At 41.7% G+C, this 15,446-nt stretch overlaps 1 protein-coding gene and 1 long non-coding RNA gene across 7 annotated transcripts in view; one reads left to right on the plus strand and one right to left on the minus strand.

The window, feature by feature from the left end:
• LOC122559526 (metabotropic glutamate receptor 8) overlaps positions 1-15,446 on the minus strand; it is a 447,166-nt gene that overhangs the window by 267,387 nt on the left and 164,333 nt on the right. The window lies entirely within an intron of this gene.
• Positions 1-15,446, plus strand: part of LOC122559528 (uncharacterized) — an 83,949-nt gene that overhangs the window by 23,551 nt on the left and 44,952 nt on the right. The window contains exon 1 of one of the 3 annotated variants that reach the window (XR_015760483.1): positions 7,674-7,798. The exons of the other annotated variants lie outside the window; for them this stretch is intronic. This is a non-coding gene — a long non-coding RNA (uncharacterized LOC122559528). Of the gene's footprint in view, positions 1-7,673; positions 7,799-15,446 lie in introns of those variants that run through there. 3 annotated transcript variants of the gene reach the window in all.

Consider the following 15,446-nt stretch of genomic DNA (forward strand, 5'->3'; position numbering starts at 1 on the left):
TAATGTAATCCATTGTTCTTTTCTATGTGCTGTTCCATTTTGATCTTGGAATGTCCACGTGAACAATCTTTCTGTCATGTGATTCTATGTTGTGAGGAAGATATGAGAATTTTACAGAATAGAATTGGGTTGGTGTGAAATAAAGTCTGGCAGATGAAGTATAATCTGGGGAAAGGTTAAATTCCTTACTTCAGCAAGAAGAATGAAAGCAGTATATAACTTAAATGGAGAATGACTGTGGAATTCCAAAGTCCTATATATCCAAATGCATGAGTCACAAAAAACAGTTACATCAAGTAATCAAGATTAATAGATTTTATTTAGAAGAGGAACTGAACATAAAAATAAGAATGCTATGCTTCAATTATACAAGGTATTCATTGGACTACATCTCAAATACTGTGTGCTGTTTTGGTCTCCTTAGTTTGTAAATGATATAAATGTGTTGGAGGTAGTTCAAGGGAGGTTTCATAGATGGAATGAATGAGATATCATATGAAGATAAGATTGGATAGGTTGGGCTTGTTTCCACTGGAAGAGTGAGAGGTGACTTGATTGAAGCGTACAAGATCTTAGATGGACTTGACAAGATGAAAGTATAAATGACATTTCCTCTTACGAGTGGCTCCAGAACCAGGGAAACAGTTTTAAAATTAGGGGTTGACATTTGTAGGACTGAAATAACAGTATTTTATTTCATCAGTTTTGTGGAAATTAGGAACAATTAGCCTCAGAAGGCAGTTGAAGTAAGGACATTAAATATTTTTAAAGCAGAGGTGGAAATATTCTTGATAGGCAAGGATTATCGGGTTTAAATGGGAGTGTGGAATTTGAATCCATTATAGATCAGCCATGGTTTACTGAATGGTGGAGCAGGTTCAAGGGGCTAAATGCTATATTTCTGCTCCTATTTGATATGTTCAAATGAACCTGCAGGAAGGAGTGCTACAAGTTGTACCATTGAGGAGAGATGCATGTTATTTGCAAAACCAGAAAACATATTTTAAAATTCACCAAACAGTCCGATGTTTGTTCATGAGATTTTCTTTCTTCTTGTCATCTTCAAATGAACCTTCCCACCCCAATCCTACATTTTCAATAACTGCCACTGTTGCTTCTCCAGCTTACCTTATCACATTCTGGGGCAGCACTTTCCCTTGTGCAATGTAAAAGAATATACGACATCTGAAGACTACATAATGGCTAAAGTCTCAAATAGATAGGTAAAACATGCTTCCGTCTAAATTTTCCTGCAAGGCAGTAACTTTTTAAGCTCTTATGAATAAAGGGCACCTTTCCCATCACCCCGCCATCTCAATTCTGAGGCTTTAGGGTAAATTTTCAGACTTTCGGCTGACTACATAGTTGTGTTGAAACTCATCAGACTTGCAGATTACTTAGTAGCATCAATAACTAGCATAAGGTGCCCAATTTTATTACAAAACTTGTAAAACAAATTGGTATAGAAGGGACAAACAGCCAGACAATTTAAAAAATCAGAAGATTAATTGTGGTGCAAATAGATTTCCAGAACCAGATGAATAAATAGGTGCTCTGGACGTTTTTGGTCCAATGCATCTGTAATGGTGGACCTCAAAGTTGAGTTCTAAAGGGATTTTTTAGGCTCACATTTGCCAGGAAGCGCATTATGCCTGCACATGGGGAGGATACAGAATGCAGCATCTGTGTGCCTCTGGTACATTTCGGATGAATGCACAGGATACTGTTCACATCAGCCAGATGTCCGGGTCATGTAGTTCATTGCTCTGTTCCTTCTATTCTTAACAGCAGGAAAGGTTATTATATCTCCCTCCCACAGAAAGTACAGCAAAAGCAGAAGGGCAAGCAGAAGTTTTACCAAATAGAAAGCTTTTTAAATGCTCGAGGTCCAATCAACTCCACATATGAGATTCACATTCCAACTGTCCTTAATGAGAACCTCTTTTGGGAAACAGTTTGAAACATGAGCAATTAGGTCAATTTAAATCCAATTATAAAATGATAGGTATTCTGAAAGTCCATTTTTGCTTATCGATGCAGGACACTGTCATTTTATATTTCTGCTGAGTAGGCAATCAATGTTCAGTTTGTCACCTACACCTTAGTTCCCTACTTTAGGGCATTCTATTGTTATTTGGCATCTTTGCTTCATTTACATGTTTTGACAGATTGGCCAAATCGTGTTAACCTGACTGCCTGAAGTGCCGCATCTCAATATAATCCTTGCAACTGGAAGGAAACAAGGAACATAAAAAGATAGACACAATTTTCATTTACACATACCTTTCAAAAACTCAAAGCTCTTCAACATAATTAAGTACTTTGCAAATTAAATACCATTATAAGTATGAAAGTTTACTTTATATTTTGCAGTGGAACTTTTCAGCTTATGTTATACTTCTTGGGACAGACTATAATTGAAAGGAAACTGAGTTTACTAATTGACCATTCTAGTTTCTAAGACTGAGACTGAAAACAAATACTTGTGGTTGAAGCCCTATACAAGGAGACAGAGTTTTCAGAACTGAATAGATGACGATGGGTCTACTAGTGCATTACAGGTGGTCTGAAGAAGCCAGAGTGAAGTCCAGAAATAGAGTATAAAGAAAGAAATAGTTGATACTACTTGAAGATACAATTGATGGATTTGCCATCCAGACTAAGTTAAGGAAGTGCTGCTGCTTTATGCCATTCGTACTGAACACTATGCCCATTACCTCGACAACAGTATCTCACAGTAAAATCATGGAACTTCTGTAGGACTTTGTGGCTGAGACTGAGTTGAAATTTTATTGTTGGAACAGCACAGCAGGTCAGGCAGCATCCAGGGAACAGGAGATTCGACGTTTCGGGCACAGGCCCTTCTTCAGGAATCTGAAGAAGGGCCTGTGCCCGAAACGTCGAATCTCCTGTTCCCTGGATGCTGCCTGACCTGCTGTGCTGTTCCAGCAATAAAGTTTCAACTTTGATCTCCAGCATCTGCAGACCTCACTTTCTCCTCGGCTGAGACTGAGAACCTACAAGCTGATTAGTATGCCAAACCAATTATTAGTTGTATTTGGCTTTAATATGTAGGTTAAGGTTTATATTCAACCACAATTTGTTTGTTCAGGTTTAACCTATGTTGATTTTGGGTTTTTTGTACAGTTTACCAAATATTTGTTGTTTGCTTTATTTAATGTTTGCATTTTAAAAAAATTCTTCAGTTTAAACTGTAGAATCTTGTGGCTTTGTTCCTTCAGTAAATAATTGGGACTTTGGATTTTGTCTTCTTTAAAAGAAACTTGTCCCAACAACAATTTGTACACATCAAAAACAATAACTATTTTGCACCATTTATGACACATGAATGAATTTTCTAATAAGGGGATGAAAAAGGCAAACCATTATAGAAGAAAACAGATTATTCACTCACGTTGTCTCAAACTCACAGAAGTAACCAAGTCCATCTAATAGCTTAGTGATTAGATAGATCAGAAGTTCATTGTTGGCAGAACAGGAAACATTATGCAGCTGCAACTCTCACCTAAAAGGGCAGTTTCATTTTCACTTGGCAGAAAAAGAAACATTACTAGCAACTTCTTATTTCCAAATGGTGGTGGGAGTGAAAGAAGTGCTGCAGGACCCATTATCCTGTTTGGGATCTCTAGGCAACCATGTCAAAGAATGTGGTTGCCAGAGTAAAGGTACAGAGTGCATTGGAAGAACAGGACAAAGTGAGGTGAAGAAAAGTTTCTGTCAAGGCATGGTTAGTCAGCAGTTCTCTGTTTTAAGATGAATGTGTTTCGTAATTAACCCAATGGCTATGGAGTGCTTTGTTTTTTGTCCTCAGATTGTCAACACTCATAGTTGTCATTGACATTGGAGCGCAAAGTAAAGAAATAACCCTGGAATCTTACTCTACATATCAAACAATCCTGATATAGGGTGGATTTCTTGACAGTGTCGAGAGTGTGTTGCTGGAAAAGCACAGCAGGTCAGGCAGCATCTGGGGAGCAGGAGAATCGACATTTCGGGCCAGAGCCCTTCCTCAGGAATGGCAATCGATGTCATGGTGGCGGTTTGAAATGAAGAGGTCAAGGGCAGGTAGCAGGCCAGCATGGGATGTCCTGGAGGATGAGGTGTGTTGGAGGCAGGAGAAGGGGTTCTCGGTGGGTGGGAAAATGTCTTGATTGGGAAAGTAGGCATGGAGGTGGAGGCGGTGGAAGAAACATTTGAGGTTGCAGCATGTGTCGAACTCATTAATCTGGGAATGTAGGGGGATAAAGGTGAGGCCTTTACTGAGGGCTAAACATTCGTCCTCAGTGAGGGGGAAGTCTGGGCGAATGATGAACACACGGCAGGGCTGGGAGCCAGGACCTAGAGTGGGGCTGGAGTTGGAGGTGGGGTGGGGGCTAGGACCTGGGGTGGGGCTGGAGTTCGAGGTGGGGGCACAGACAGTGGCTTGAATGGGCATGGTTATGGGGTCAGTAGTGACGTCCCCAAAGGAAGTGATGCTTACAAAGGGGGCAGAAGTGGTGCTGACGGTAGGGTTACCGGGTGCGGAAGTGATGTCATGGCGGGAAGGGCAACGTTACTGTAGGTACTCGGCTGCTGACGTCAGTGGCGGCAGAAGTGGCATCACCAATGGCCCCTACCAGCAGGCGGAAGTGACTGTTGCAGCAGCAACCACAGGGGCGGAAGTGATGTTCAAGGCAGGTAACACGTTTGTGATAGTGAATCCAGCAGTGTCGGTGTCTCCTGCGGTGGTAGTCTTCTCTGCAGTTGCGGAGGTGGTTGTGTGGACACTGATCTCGGAGGTGGTGTGGTCGGCAGGGGCTGCTGTCTGTGCGGCGGCGGGGGAGGAAGTGATGTCATCGAATGCCCCAGTGGTCGTGGAAGGAGCGGCGGTGTGGCTAATGGCGTCTGGGCCAGGAGAAGGTTAAGGAAGGTTCAAGGGAGCCCATGTATGGAGGGAAGTACATGGAAGTTTGTCTAGCTTATGTTCTTTGATGTCCGATGCAGTAGATAAATACCATTTGTTGAGAGCATGTATCCTCCTGAGGATTTAGAAATACAGAGGTCCACTGCAGGTCTAGGAAAGTGTGGCTCTGAGCTGGGGCAGGATTGACTGCAGGTAGAGCAGAAGGCAGCTTACGGCTGATAGCATGGAGCGGAGGATCAGGAAAGAGAATCGATGATGAAGGTTTTGGATTTGTAGTGTGTACTGGGTATCCTGTTCAGGTCCAAACTGGGTTGGTCTAAATGTAGTCTGGAGTTCATGTGGTTCCATAGGCAGGTACTGAGGAAGGAGATGTGGTTGCGTTAGTGAGTCTGCTTGAGGACGTGGCTGAAGAGCTTCAGGGCAGAGGAGAGGACTTGGAGGGGGGGGGGAGGTTACTGTGAGAGAGGGACTCACTGAGATCTTTGTAAAGAGAGGAGGAGAACTTCTTCAAGTAGGCATCATTGGAAGAGGCTTCACAGTGAGGTTAAAATCAACTAGAGAAAGTGAGGACTGCAGATGCTGGAGATCAGAGGCAAGAGTGTGTTGCTGGAAAAGCACAGCAGGTCAGGCAGCATCCGAGGAGCAGGAGACATCTCGGCCAGAGCCCTTCATCAGGAAAGGATTTCTTGACAGCCAAGGTGACATTGCCCTTTATGCCACTGTCATTACGAATTAGTCTGTGTGTTGCCCTATATGTTAGCTCATGTAACATATACCACAAAGATCAGGTCTTTTTAAGACAGGTGTCTTGAAGTTTATCAGCAACAATTAATTGCATCTCTGCAATACAAAGTCTAGGTTCTATGCTTAAGGAGGCTACTTTACATTACATATCCATAACTGATTGATTGAATGCACTACACTGTCTCCATTGCACTGGGTAACTGGATGTGAGCTGGTACCAATATACCAGAATGTCACATGACATAAACTCAATAATTGTCTTAAAGGTACAAGCACACCTGTTCTGAAACTTAAGCAATATCACCACCTCACCCCCACACCTTAAAGGAGTGAGAACACTTTCTAATAAAATGAACAGCGGTATATCTTTCAGTTAATGTGTACATGAACGCACCTTTCTGATAACATGTACAAGGTGGCAAAATGACGCCTTGTCTCAACTTGCTTAGGTATTGCTTTCATGGATATACACATGACCAGATCTAATCCTTTTATAGTTTGCACAGATTGGCAGTGTAGCTTCACTCTTTGATATGCTTCAAAGGTTTTGAGCATTGCTCATCACAATATCATAGACCCAGGCTGGACACAACAATATAGTGTCTTATTCATATGAAAATCATGTACTCTTATATTTTAAGCTGGTTCAAATTGGGATTACTATCTGTATGCTCATTCATCATGGTCTTGTATCATTTCCTCCATTCTCTCCAATGATGTGCCTTGCACCTGTGCTTAGGTGGTGGCAGTGTGGGAGCAAAGAACAGCATGGATCTGTCTTCCACACCTGAGAGTTGCTGCTAAGGGGAAACTGTTGCCTTGAAGAGTTGCATGGTCATTCAACATCTTGGCAAGTTGTTTGGTATTTAATGCTCATGGATTTTACAAACAGTCCATTCTGTGAGTGCTGTAGAGAATTTCCTGCACGTATCTTGGAAAAGTGCACTAGAGTACTGCACACCATTATTGAGGAACACAAAATATACAGAGTGACAATTCATCAACAACAGTTGCACTTGTGGTACCTTTGAATTTTCGAACAAAAGAGTATTTCATAAATTAATCAGTTAGCGGAACATAATCATGTCCTTGGCCCTGGAAAACAACGTGGCAATCCTGCACTACGGTTGAAAATGAAACTCATGTGGGATAAGACATTCTCTTGCTGAGCAGAAAATTGGCACTTAATTGGTGCAATTATTCAACAAATGCATTGAAAAGGGTTTGTAGCATTGAAGATGATTATCACATATTGGCCTTTTGCAGGGAAAATACAACTGTTTCTTTTTGTGGAGCTCAGTTGACAAAAGACAACTCCCACCATTACTTGTGCACCATTACCACCCACTACCATATATCACATGGAAATAATGCTTGGAAGAAAATGTAGCAGGCGCTGCCCAACAGTTACAGAATCAAGGATAACAAAAGAGAGCATGTTATCACACTGTTCAATAGCCTAGTTTGTCTGACTGCTAAACTGTCCAAAGTGATAATACTTGAACATTAATGGCCTACCTCACAAGGTACCAGACCTGGTCTCAAAGAGTTAGTTTGAGCCATAAATGACAGGATATGTTGTTTTCTGTCTTTCATTCTGTGTTGAAATCTGAACCCCATGCAGGGGCCAATGATGAGGATGAACAATTACCCCCTCGCAATGGTACAGCACAGGCAAAGATTAGTTATGATGGCTCCAGTCTGCTGTCTCCTTTGAAAGGCAGAATTGCAAAGAATTTACAACAATCAGCTATTCAGCCCCACTGGTGTATAACAGTTTCTTTAGTCCATGCAAGCTTGATGCCCCACAATGCCTGGCATTTCTTGGCATTTTTAAAAGTCCATTGTGCCCCCAAATAAGCACTGACTGTCTCAATCTACCCAGTACAGTTCTTGACCCATTGCCCTAGGCTTGGCAGACAGGGGGAAGTCCACGTCCAGCTGTGCTGGCAGGGACATGGAGGTCCTGCTGGACAGAGTTATATCCAGGATGTTCTCTTCTCTCAGGAGTAGCAGTCAAGGCCACAACACCAGACCACTGCCAGTCTGATCCAAGGTTGCCATCTGGGTTAAAGCAGCCTCAACCATTTGGAGAAATGTCTGGCTGATGTCCTTCTCTCGTCCACCAGTGTAAGTATCACCAGCTTTCCTCTGCGACATCACAATTACTCTACCGCTGCTATTGTACTACTGCCCATCAAGGCCAATGCTCTATCTCTCTCACTATTGCCTGAATAACTTCCCTCACTCGCTCCCACCCACCATACCCCCAACATCACTAACCCAGCATGCCTGCTGCACTACTAAATCTTTAATAGTGCAGCAGGCATGCTGGGTTAGTGATGGACACCTCCCCACTTCCATCAAGAGTAATAGGAGTGCCATTCAGTTTCAATTCCTTTAATACCATACCACAACATAGCAGAAAGAGTCAAGATGGGTGAAAGGCTGCCTGACGTTCAGTTACTCACTGCTAATGAGGAGACCATCCAGACTTGGACTGTCCCTAACAGCTGACTGACCATTTCCAAGCCCTGCGCTGGTATCGGAGACAATCTTTGACTCACTGGTCCCAGGAGCCCCTGACTGAAGGCTATCCTCTTGATTTGGCTGTGACCTGCTGACAACCATGACAAGCTTCTTCCTTTGTGTTTACACCAAACGGCAAAGCAAGATACAAGTAATCTGAGTCTGAATTTGCCAGAGATCCAATCTAATTTCCATGACACATCTTCTCAACGTCCAGCTTATCTGGTGAGTTTGAAAAGATAGAAAGCTGAAAGTAAACCACCAGCAGAGTTGGGCAATCAACAAGGCATTTAATATGCTTTCATCCCCCTCAATTGTCAATTTGCTGCTACCGAGTAATAATCTCCCCTGGCACTTGTGAAAAGCATAAAGGTAATGGGTCCAGGCAGCGGGCCATGGACAGGGTAATTTCTACTGACTGCCTGCCCCTCTTCCATGGTTATGTTTGAGTCTGGGTGTCTTTGGCTAGGGAGCACGCGTTGTCCACCAATGATCTCAATGCCTTTAGGGAGAGATGGGAACCGTGGGGTTGGAATGGCTTTATTTCCCCCTCCAACTCCATTTTTATTGCATCCCCAATCTCCCCCTTCACTCTCCTCATGTACGTATTGGATTTTGCTTTTTCTACTGGTCACATGGGTGTTGTCCGGGTAGTGGAAATATTGAATAAAATGTTTTCGCACCACCGTGTCGTTACTGAGTAAGAAAATCATAAAGGTTGGAGTGAAAGGCTGGTGCAGTGGCAGTGTCACTATGTGCGAGAAGGCCTGAGTTCAAATGTCACCTACTCCAGAGGCATGTAATACCATCTCTGAACAGGTTGATTAGAAGATATCAAAAAGATAGAGCAAGATGCTCCTGGCATTGAGATTGGACTTCCCATCCAATCTGCCACAAAGCTCTCCATTGCCCTTGTCACTCTCACCCCTATAAGATCCTGACCAATAAACCTTCCACTCTTTATATTCTAGTTATAGTGCATGCAATGCCAAACTGAGCACACTCTGCGAGCAGCAGTCTGATTCCACTCCACTCTAGACTCAGACTGAACTTGAATCCTGCGTTATAAGGTCATGACTAAATAGAAACTGCTTGACAACAATCTAATCTTGGCAATTTAATTGCTCCCTTAATTACAACTGGCATGCCAACTTGAATTATAAAGCACTGTACTGGCAAGACAAAATGAGTAATGGGGCCAAGGAAACCATTGCTGCTTAAGTCTTAGCACATTTCTTGGCTGTTTTCACCTCTATTTGTCAATTGTTAGACATGAACCAGCAGTATTAAAATCTCAAACTTCCCATTCCAGATAATATTTCAAGTGCTTTTTGCATTGACAGGATATAAATCACAAATCATGTTCTCTATATTAATCTTGTTTAGCAGCTGAATATGAAAGCGTTCAATGCCCATGACTGTACTTATCCATGATTAGCATTTGCAGCATATTAGTAATTAGTTTAAACTTTCTTTCATAGTCAAAGGTCATAAAAATTCTCCCACCTACTGATAATTTAATCCTTCAATAATAATCTCTCACAAAACTGATGAACCGATGCAGACTGTTTAGGAGGAAAAAAGATAGTTTACGGAATTTATGGATGCTGGCAATTTAAACTGTAATAATGTTGACAAAGCTTCATACAGAAACATGCTGATAAACACACTGAGCTATCATATGAGTAGCACAATTGTGGTGACTCAGATGGTCGCGCTTCTTATCAAGGCATCCTTCAGGCTACTTTTCTGCGACATCAAAGCTGCATTGAAATCATTGGAAAAGAGAATCAAACAGAGTGTAAAATGTCTGGCTGACAGACACTTTAACCAAAGCTCTGTCCTAACTCTGTTAAAGCCAAAAGTGTGTGAAGTTGTTTTAATTTAGTCTTGAGGCAATCTAGCTGTTGAACCCAAGTACAGTCTTATCTTTGATAACAGGCGAAAGTGAGGACTGCAGATGCTGGAGATCAGAGTCAAGATTAGACTGGTGCTGGAAAAGGACAGCAGGTCAGGCAGTATCTGATGAAGGGCTTTGGCCCGATAATCGATTTTCCTACCCTCGGATGCTGCTCCTTGGCACCATTTTAATCTTATACAGAGATTAGATTACATTACAGTGTGGAAACAGGCCCTTCGGCCCAACAAGTCCACACCGACCCGCCGAAGCGTAACCCACCCATACCCCTACATTTACCCCTTACCTAACACTACGGGCAATTTAGCATGGCCAATTCACCTGACCTGCACATCTTTGGACTGCGGGAGGAAACCGGAGCACCCAGAGGAAACCCATGCAGACACAGGGAGAATGTGCAAACTCCACACAGTCAGTCGCCTGAGGCGGGAATTGAACCCGGGCCTCTGGCACTGTGAGGGAGCAGTGCTAACCACTGAGCCACAGTTATCTTTGATAATAGTCAGGCACCCTTAATTGAAATTATGTATGGAATGGCTCAGAGCTTTTGCAAACCTGTAATACAGTACATCACTTGCCAATATAGTTGTTAGTGCTTGTAATAGTAATTTAATAATTTACCATAATAATTTTTGTTTTCTCTCTCAAAATGCTGTCTTCAAGAAAGTGCTGATGCCTCCTTATTTTATTACATTTTAGGCTTTTCATTCAACTTTGCAACTAATTCTGAGACTGGGTTATATAAGTTAGACATTCAGGCAGGTTGTTTCTGCTGGTAGGTGAAACTAGGACGAGGGAACATGGCCTCAGGATTAAGGGGAGTAGATTTAGGACAGAGATGAAGTGGGGCTGCTTTTCCCAGAGAGCACTGAATCTATGGAATTCTCTGCCCAAGGAAGCAATAGAAGCAACTTCATTAAATATATTCAAGACACAGTTGGATGGGTTTTTGCATGGTAGGGGAAATTAAGGGTTATGGGAATAATGCTGTTAGGAGGTACTGAGATGATGGAATCGATCAGCCATGATCTTAATGAATGGCAGAGCAGGCTCGATGGACCAAATGGTTAACTCCTGCTTCTATTACCATGAAACTATGAAACTATGAAAGAATGTGAGAGGTTACATAGCACTTTGGACAATATCAGTCATGATTCAGTGGTAGTACTCTGGTCTCTTTAGAAAAGGTGCAAGTTTCGCTCCAGAGATTTGACACCATAACCAGGCTGATATAGCAGTGCATATTTGAGGGTGAGCAGTATCATTAAAACAGCCATTTTTTTTCAGGTAAGACATAGGACTGACTGTTCAATTATATGTAGATGGTCCTATAATATTATCCTGATGAAGGGCTTTTGCCCGAAACGTCGATTTTACTGCTCCTCGGATACTGCCTGAACTGCTGTGCTTTTCCAGCACCACTAATCCAGAATCTGGTTTCCAGCATCTGCAGTCCTTGTTTTTACCTATAATATTAGCCCAGTGTTCTGGCCAACATTAATCTCGAACCAATGAGTATCAACAACAGGGTCAAGGGCACTTTGCCATCTCAAGGTTGTTAGTAAAACTTTACTGTTTACATGTTACTCACACTAGAAGAAGGACTATGCTTCAGAAGTGGGTCATCCTGAGGATGTGGAGACTTATACAAATACAAGTTTTGACTTCCTTTCATGTTCATCTTGATCAACTGAAATTAAATTAAATACGTGCATATACAATTTTAACATTTGACATGATGTTTACTAATTAACTGTGTCTGTTTCAGCGCAGCACTCCCTTTGAACCATCCAACAAGACAATTAACCTTCAAAGAATAAAAGCAAATAAAAAGAATCCTCAGTAATTATAATCATGTAAAAGATGTCTATGTGGCCATTTGTGGGAACTTGGCATAAACAATTTCACTCAGTGACCCAACACTCTTACCATTCAATCATTTTAGTAATTCTCAGCACTGGCTTTTAACACAACATGCAAGGAGGATTCTTTATTCTTTAAATCAAATATTTTGGTATTCACCGTCTTAATTAGACAACTGCTAAGACTTAATTGTTGTCTCTGTCTTTGTAGCTAAACTCCAGCCAGATGCTTGGCTATGTTGTAGTGACATCCACATTGCAACTTGTGTTGAAGAATAAACTAAAACACTCCATTTACTGTTATCCCTTGCGATTATTTCTGTTGTCTCAAAATGCATTATCATACATTGCCACATAAACGTAATAAGGCTAAAAGTGGTGCATATTAATGACAACATTGCACCACCTCACAATATCGTACAATTCTGCTTTATCATATTCATGCCATAATTTTTAAATTCATCCTTTGGAAGGAGTACAGGAAGAATGTGCAAACATAAATCAATGAGATATGATAGTTAGATTCTGATTTGGGTTGATTGAGTCAGGGAGGATGTCAATGGGTTACACCATACCTTGCCATGAAAGTGAAAAATTGACAGTTAGTTACCTCATTCATTCCATTGCTATACCAGAGAATTTTTTTTAAAGTTATCATCCAACAATTCTGTTGGAAATACTTAACAGGTGATTAACAGTGTGTAGATCAGGATCCTGGTCCATTGCGTTGGCTTTAAGAATCAACAAATGTTTATTTGCAGATACATCTTACTTAGACTACTTCCATAGCTGACTTTTCCTGGAACAGATCACTGTCCTGTCAAGAAGGGGGCCACTCTGCAGAGAGAATGATTGATCAGGGGTCTCTCCTACATTTAATGCTTGCTATAGGCATTTCAGAAGGATTTACAGGTTAATAACCAATCTGTTTGGACATGTTTATGAATGCACCTTCTACGGTCAGAAAGCCCTTTAGGACTTGTGCTGAGAGCATTTGCTCCATACATAGGTATATTACACTGTATACCACAAGATCTCTACTCGACATAATGTTAAGCACATAGTAGAATAGAATTGCCCTTGCTTAGTAGAGTGGTAGTGTCCGTTAATGTGGGTCAGAAGGCCTGGGTTCAACTTCCACCTGCTCCAGAAATATGTCACTGTGTGTTTGAAGAGGTTGATTAAAAATATCTATATAGTAGAACCTCAATTATCCGAAGGAGATGGGCGGGGAGTATTTTGTTCAGATAATCAATTGTTTGGATAACTGATCTGATCATAAACAAGCAGTAATTTGAGTACCGGTTGTCGAACATGTCTCAGTTATCCACCAGTGGATCCATCATAGAGTCATAGAGTCACAGAGATGTACAGCATAGAAACAGCCCCTTCGGTCCAACCCATCCATGCCGACCAGATATCCCAACCCAATCTAGTCCCACCTGCCAGCACCCGGCCCATATCCCTCCAAACCCTTCCTATTCATATACCCATCCAAATGCCTCTTAAATGTTGCAATTGTACCAGCCTCCACCACATCCTCTGGCAGTTCATTCCATACACGTACCACCCTCTGCATGAAAAAGCTGCTCCTTAGGTCTCTTTCATATCTTTCCCTTCTCACCCTAAACCTATGCCCTCTAGTTCTGGACTCCCCGACCCCAGGGAAAAGACTTTGCCTATTATCCTATCCATGCCTGTCACTAATTTTGTAAACCTCTATAAGGTCACCCCTCAGCCTCTGACACTTCAGGGAAAACAGCCCCAGCCTGTTCAGCCTCTCCTTGTAGCTCAGATCCTCCAACCCTGGCAACATCCTTGTAAATCTTTTCTGAACTCTTTCAAGTTTCACAACATCTTTTTGATAGGGAGGAGACCAGAATTGCAAGCAATATTCCAACAGTAATCTAACCAATGTCCTGTACAGCCACAACATGACCTCCCAACTCTTGTACTCAATACTCTGACCAATAAAGAAAAGCATACCAAACGCCTTCTTCACTATCCTATCTACCTGCGACTCCACTTTCAAGAAGCTATGAACCTGCACTCCAAGGTCTCTTTGTTCAGCAACACTCCCTAGGACCTTACCATTAAGTGTATAAGTCCTGCTAAGATTTGCTTTCCCAAAATGCAGCACCTCACATTTATCTGAATTAAACTCCATCTGCCACTTCTCAGCCCATTGGCCCATCTGGTCAAGATCCTGTTGCAATCTGAGGTAACCGTCTTCGCTGTCCACTATTGGATAATTGATGTTCGGATATTTGAGGTTGTACGATATAAGACTAGTTATTACACTGTTAGTGATCCAAACGACTGGATTAAAAATCCAGAGAACATACATTAAAATCCCACAATCATATTTTGAGAATTTGAATAGAGTTTAGAAAGTCGGGAAAGAAAATATTGATATCAGTAAAAGTGACCATGATGCTGTCAGAGCCAATCAGATTCACGCAAATCCTTTGTGGATGGAAACTTGTTGTCAGTCACACTGGCCTATATGTCTCCCTCAACGTGGTTGACTGTTAGGTAAAAGTAAAGCTACCACAGTCTTACCAGATCTGTCATTAAAGAATGGTGAATTAGACCTAAGGGTCAAGGTTGAGACAGAGAGTCCTCCAATGTAACCTCGGATGATGTTACATTGGACCGATGCTGTTGGCATCACTTGACGTTACACACCAGCCATCCAGCCACCTGAGCTAAAAAGCCCTTCTAAATAACTTGGCAAGCCATCCAATGAAGGCATTAGGAGTGGGTAAAAAAAATGTCAACTTTGTACATATTGCCCATAGCCCCATGAATGAATGGATGTATTGAACCATTTGAGTGGGATACCAAAGAAACATGATTCTAGTTGTTATCTTTTCTCAGCAAAAATTGCTGACCTCAGCTAGGCAAAAGTAAGGAGTTAAAATGTGGAAAATTACTTCAAAACACTTCTTTTATTCTGATCTCAAATTGAACCCAGCAGCCTGGTCTTCACTTTGTGAAAGATTTCATTGCAATGATGGCCTGATGGAAAGTCTGATAAATGATTTCTCTAAAGCAAAACTGTAATTTTGACTCCCGTTGTTGCCAATGAAAATTAATTTAAAAAATTGATTTTTAAACAGGAATGTTTCGTAAAGACAATCTAAGTTCAAACCCTTTTGTACATCACCTAGCAGCCTTTGCTGAGACATTTTTTTAGAGCAACACATCCTGTAATCTCAGTGTATTCCAAAAGCCTCAAAACTGCCATCTGGATGTCACATAGTCCTACTAGAATAATGCAAATTAAAGGAATTGATTGTGTTGCTAACTTTAGTCTTTCGCCTAAAACACCTTGACGAGAATGCAGCTGAGCTTAAGTGTTGCCTTTGCAGCACGTATTCCATGTATTTTGCAGATAGAATATTCCACCAAAATCCTGTCTTCCCTCTCAGGTGTATTTAACAGAGAGCATATGGCATTATTTCAA

This window comes from Chiloscyllium plagiosum, unplaced genomic scaffold, assembly GCF_037043375.1.
Source record: "Chiloscyllium plagiosum isolate Xiang-an unplaced genomic scaffold, Cpla_swu_hap1 HiC_scaffold_19, whole genome shotgun sequence".
Lineage (NCBI taxonomy): Eukaryota > Metazoa > Chordata > Chondrichthyes > Orectolobiformes > Hemiscylliidae > Chiloscyllium > Chiloscyllium plagiosum.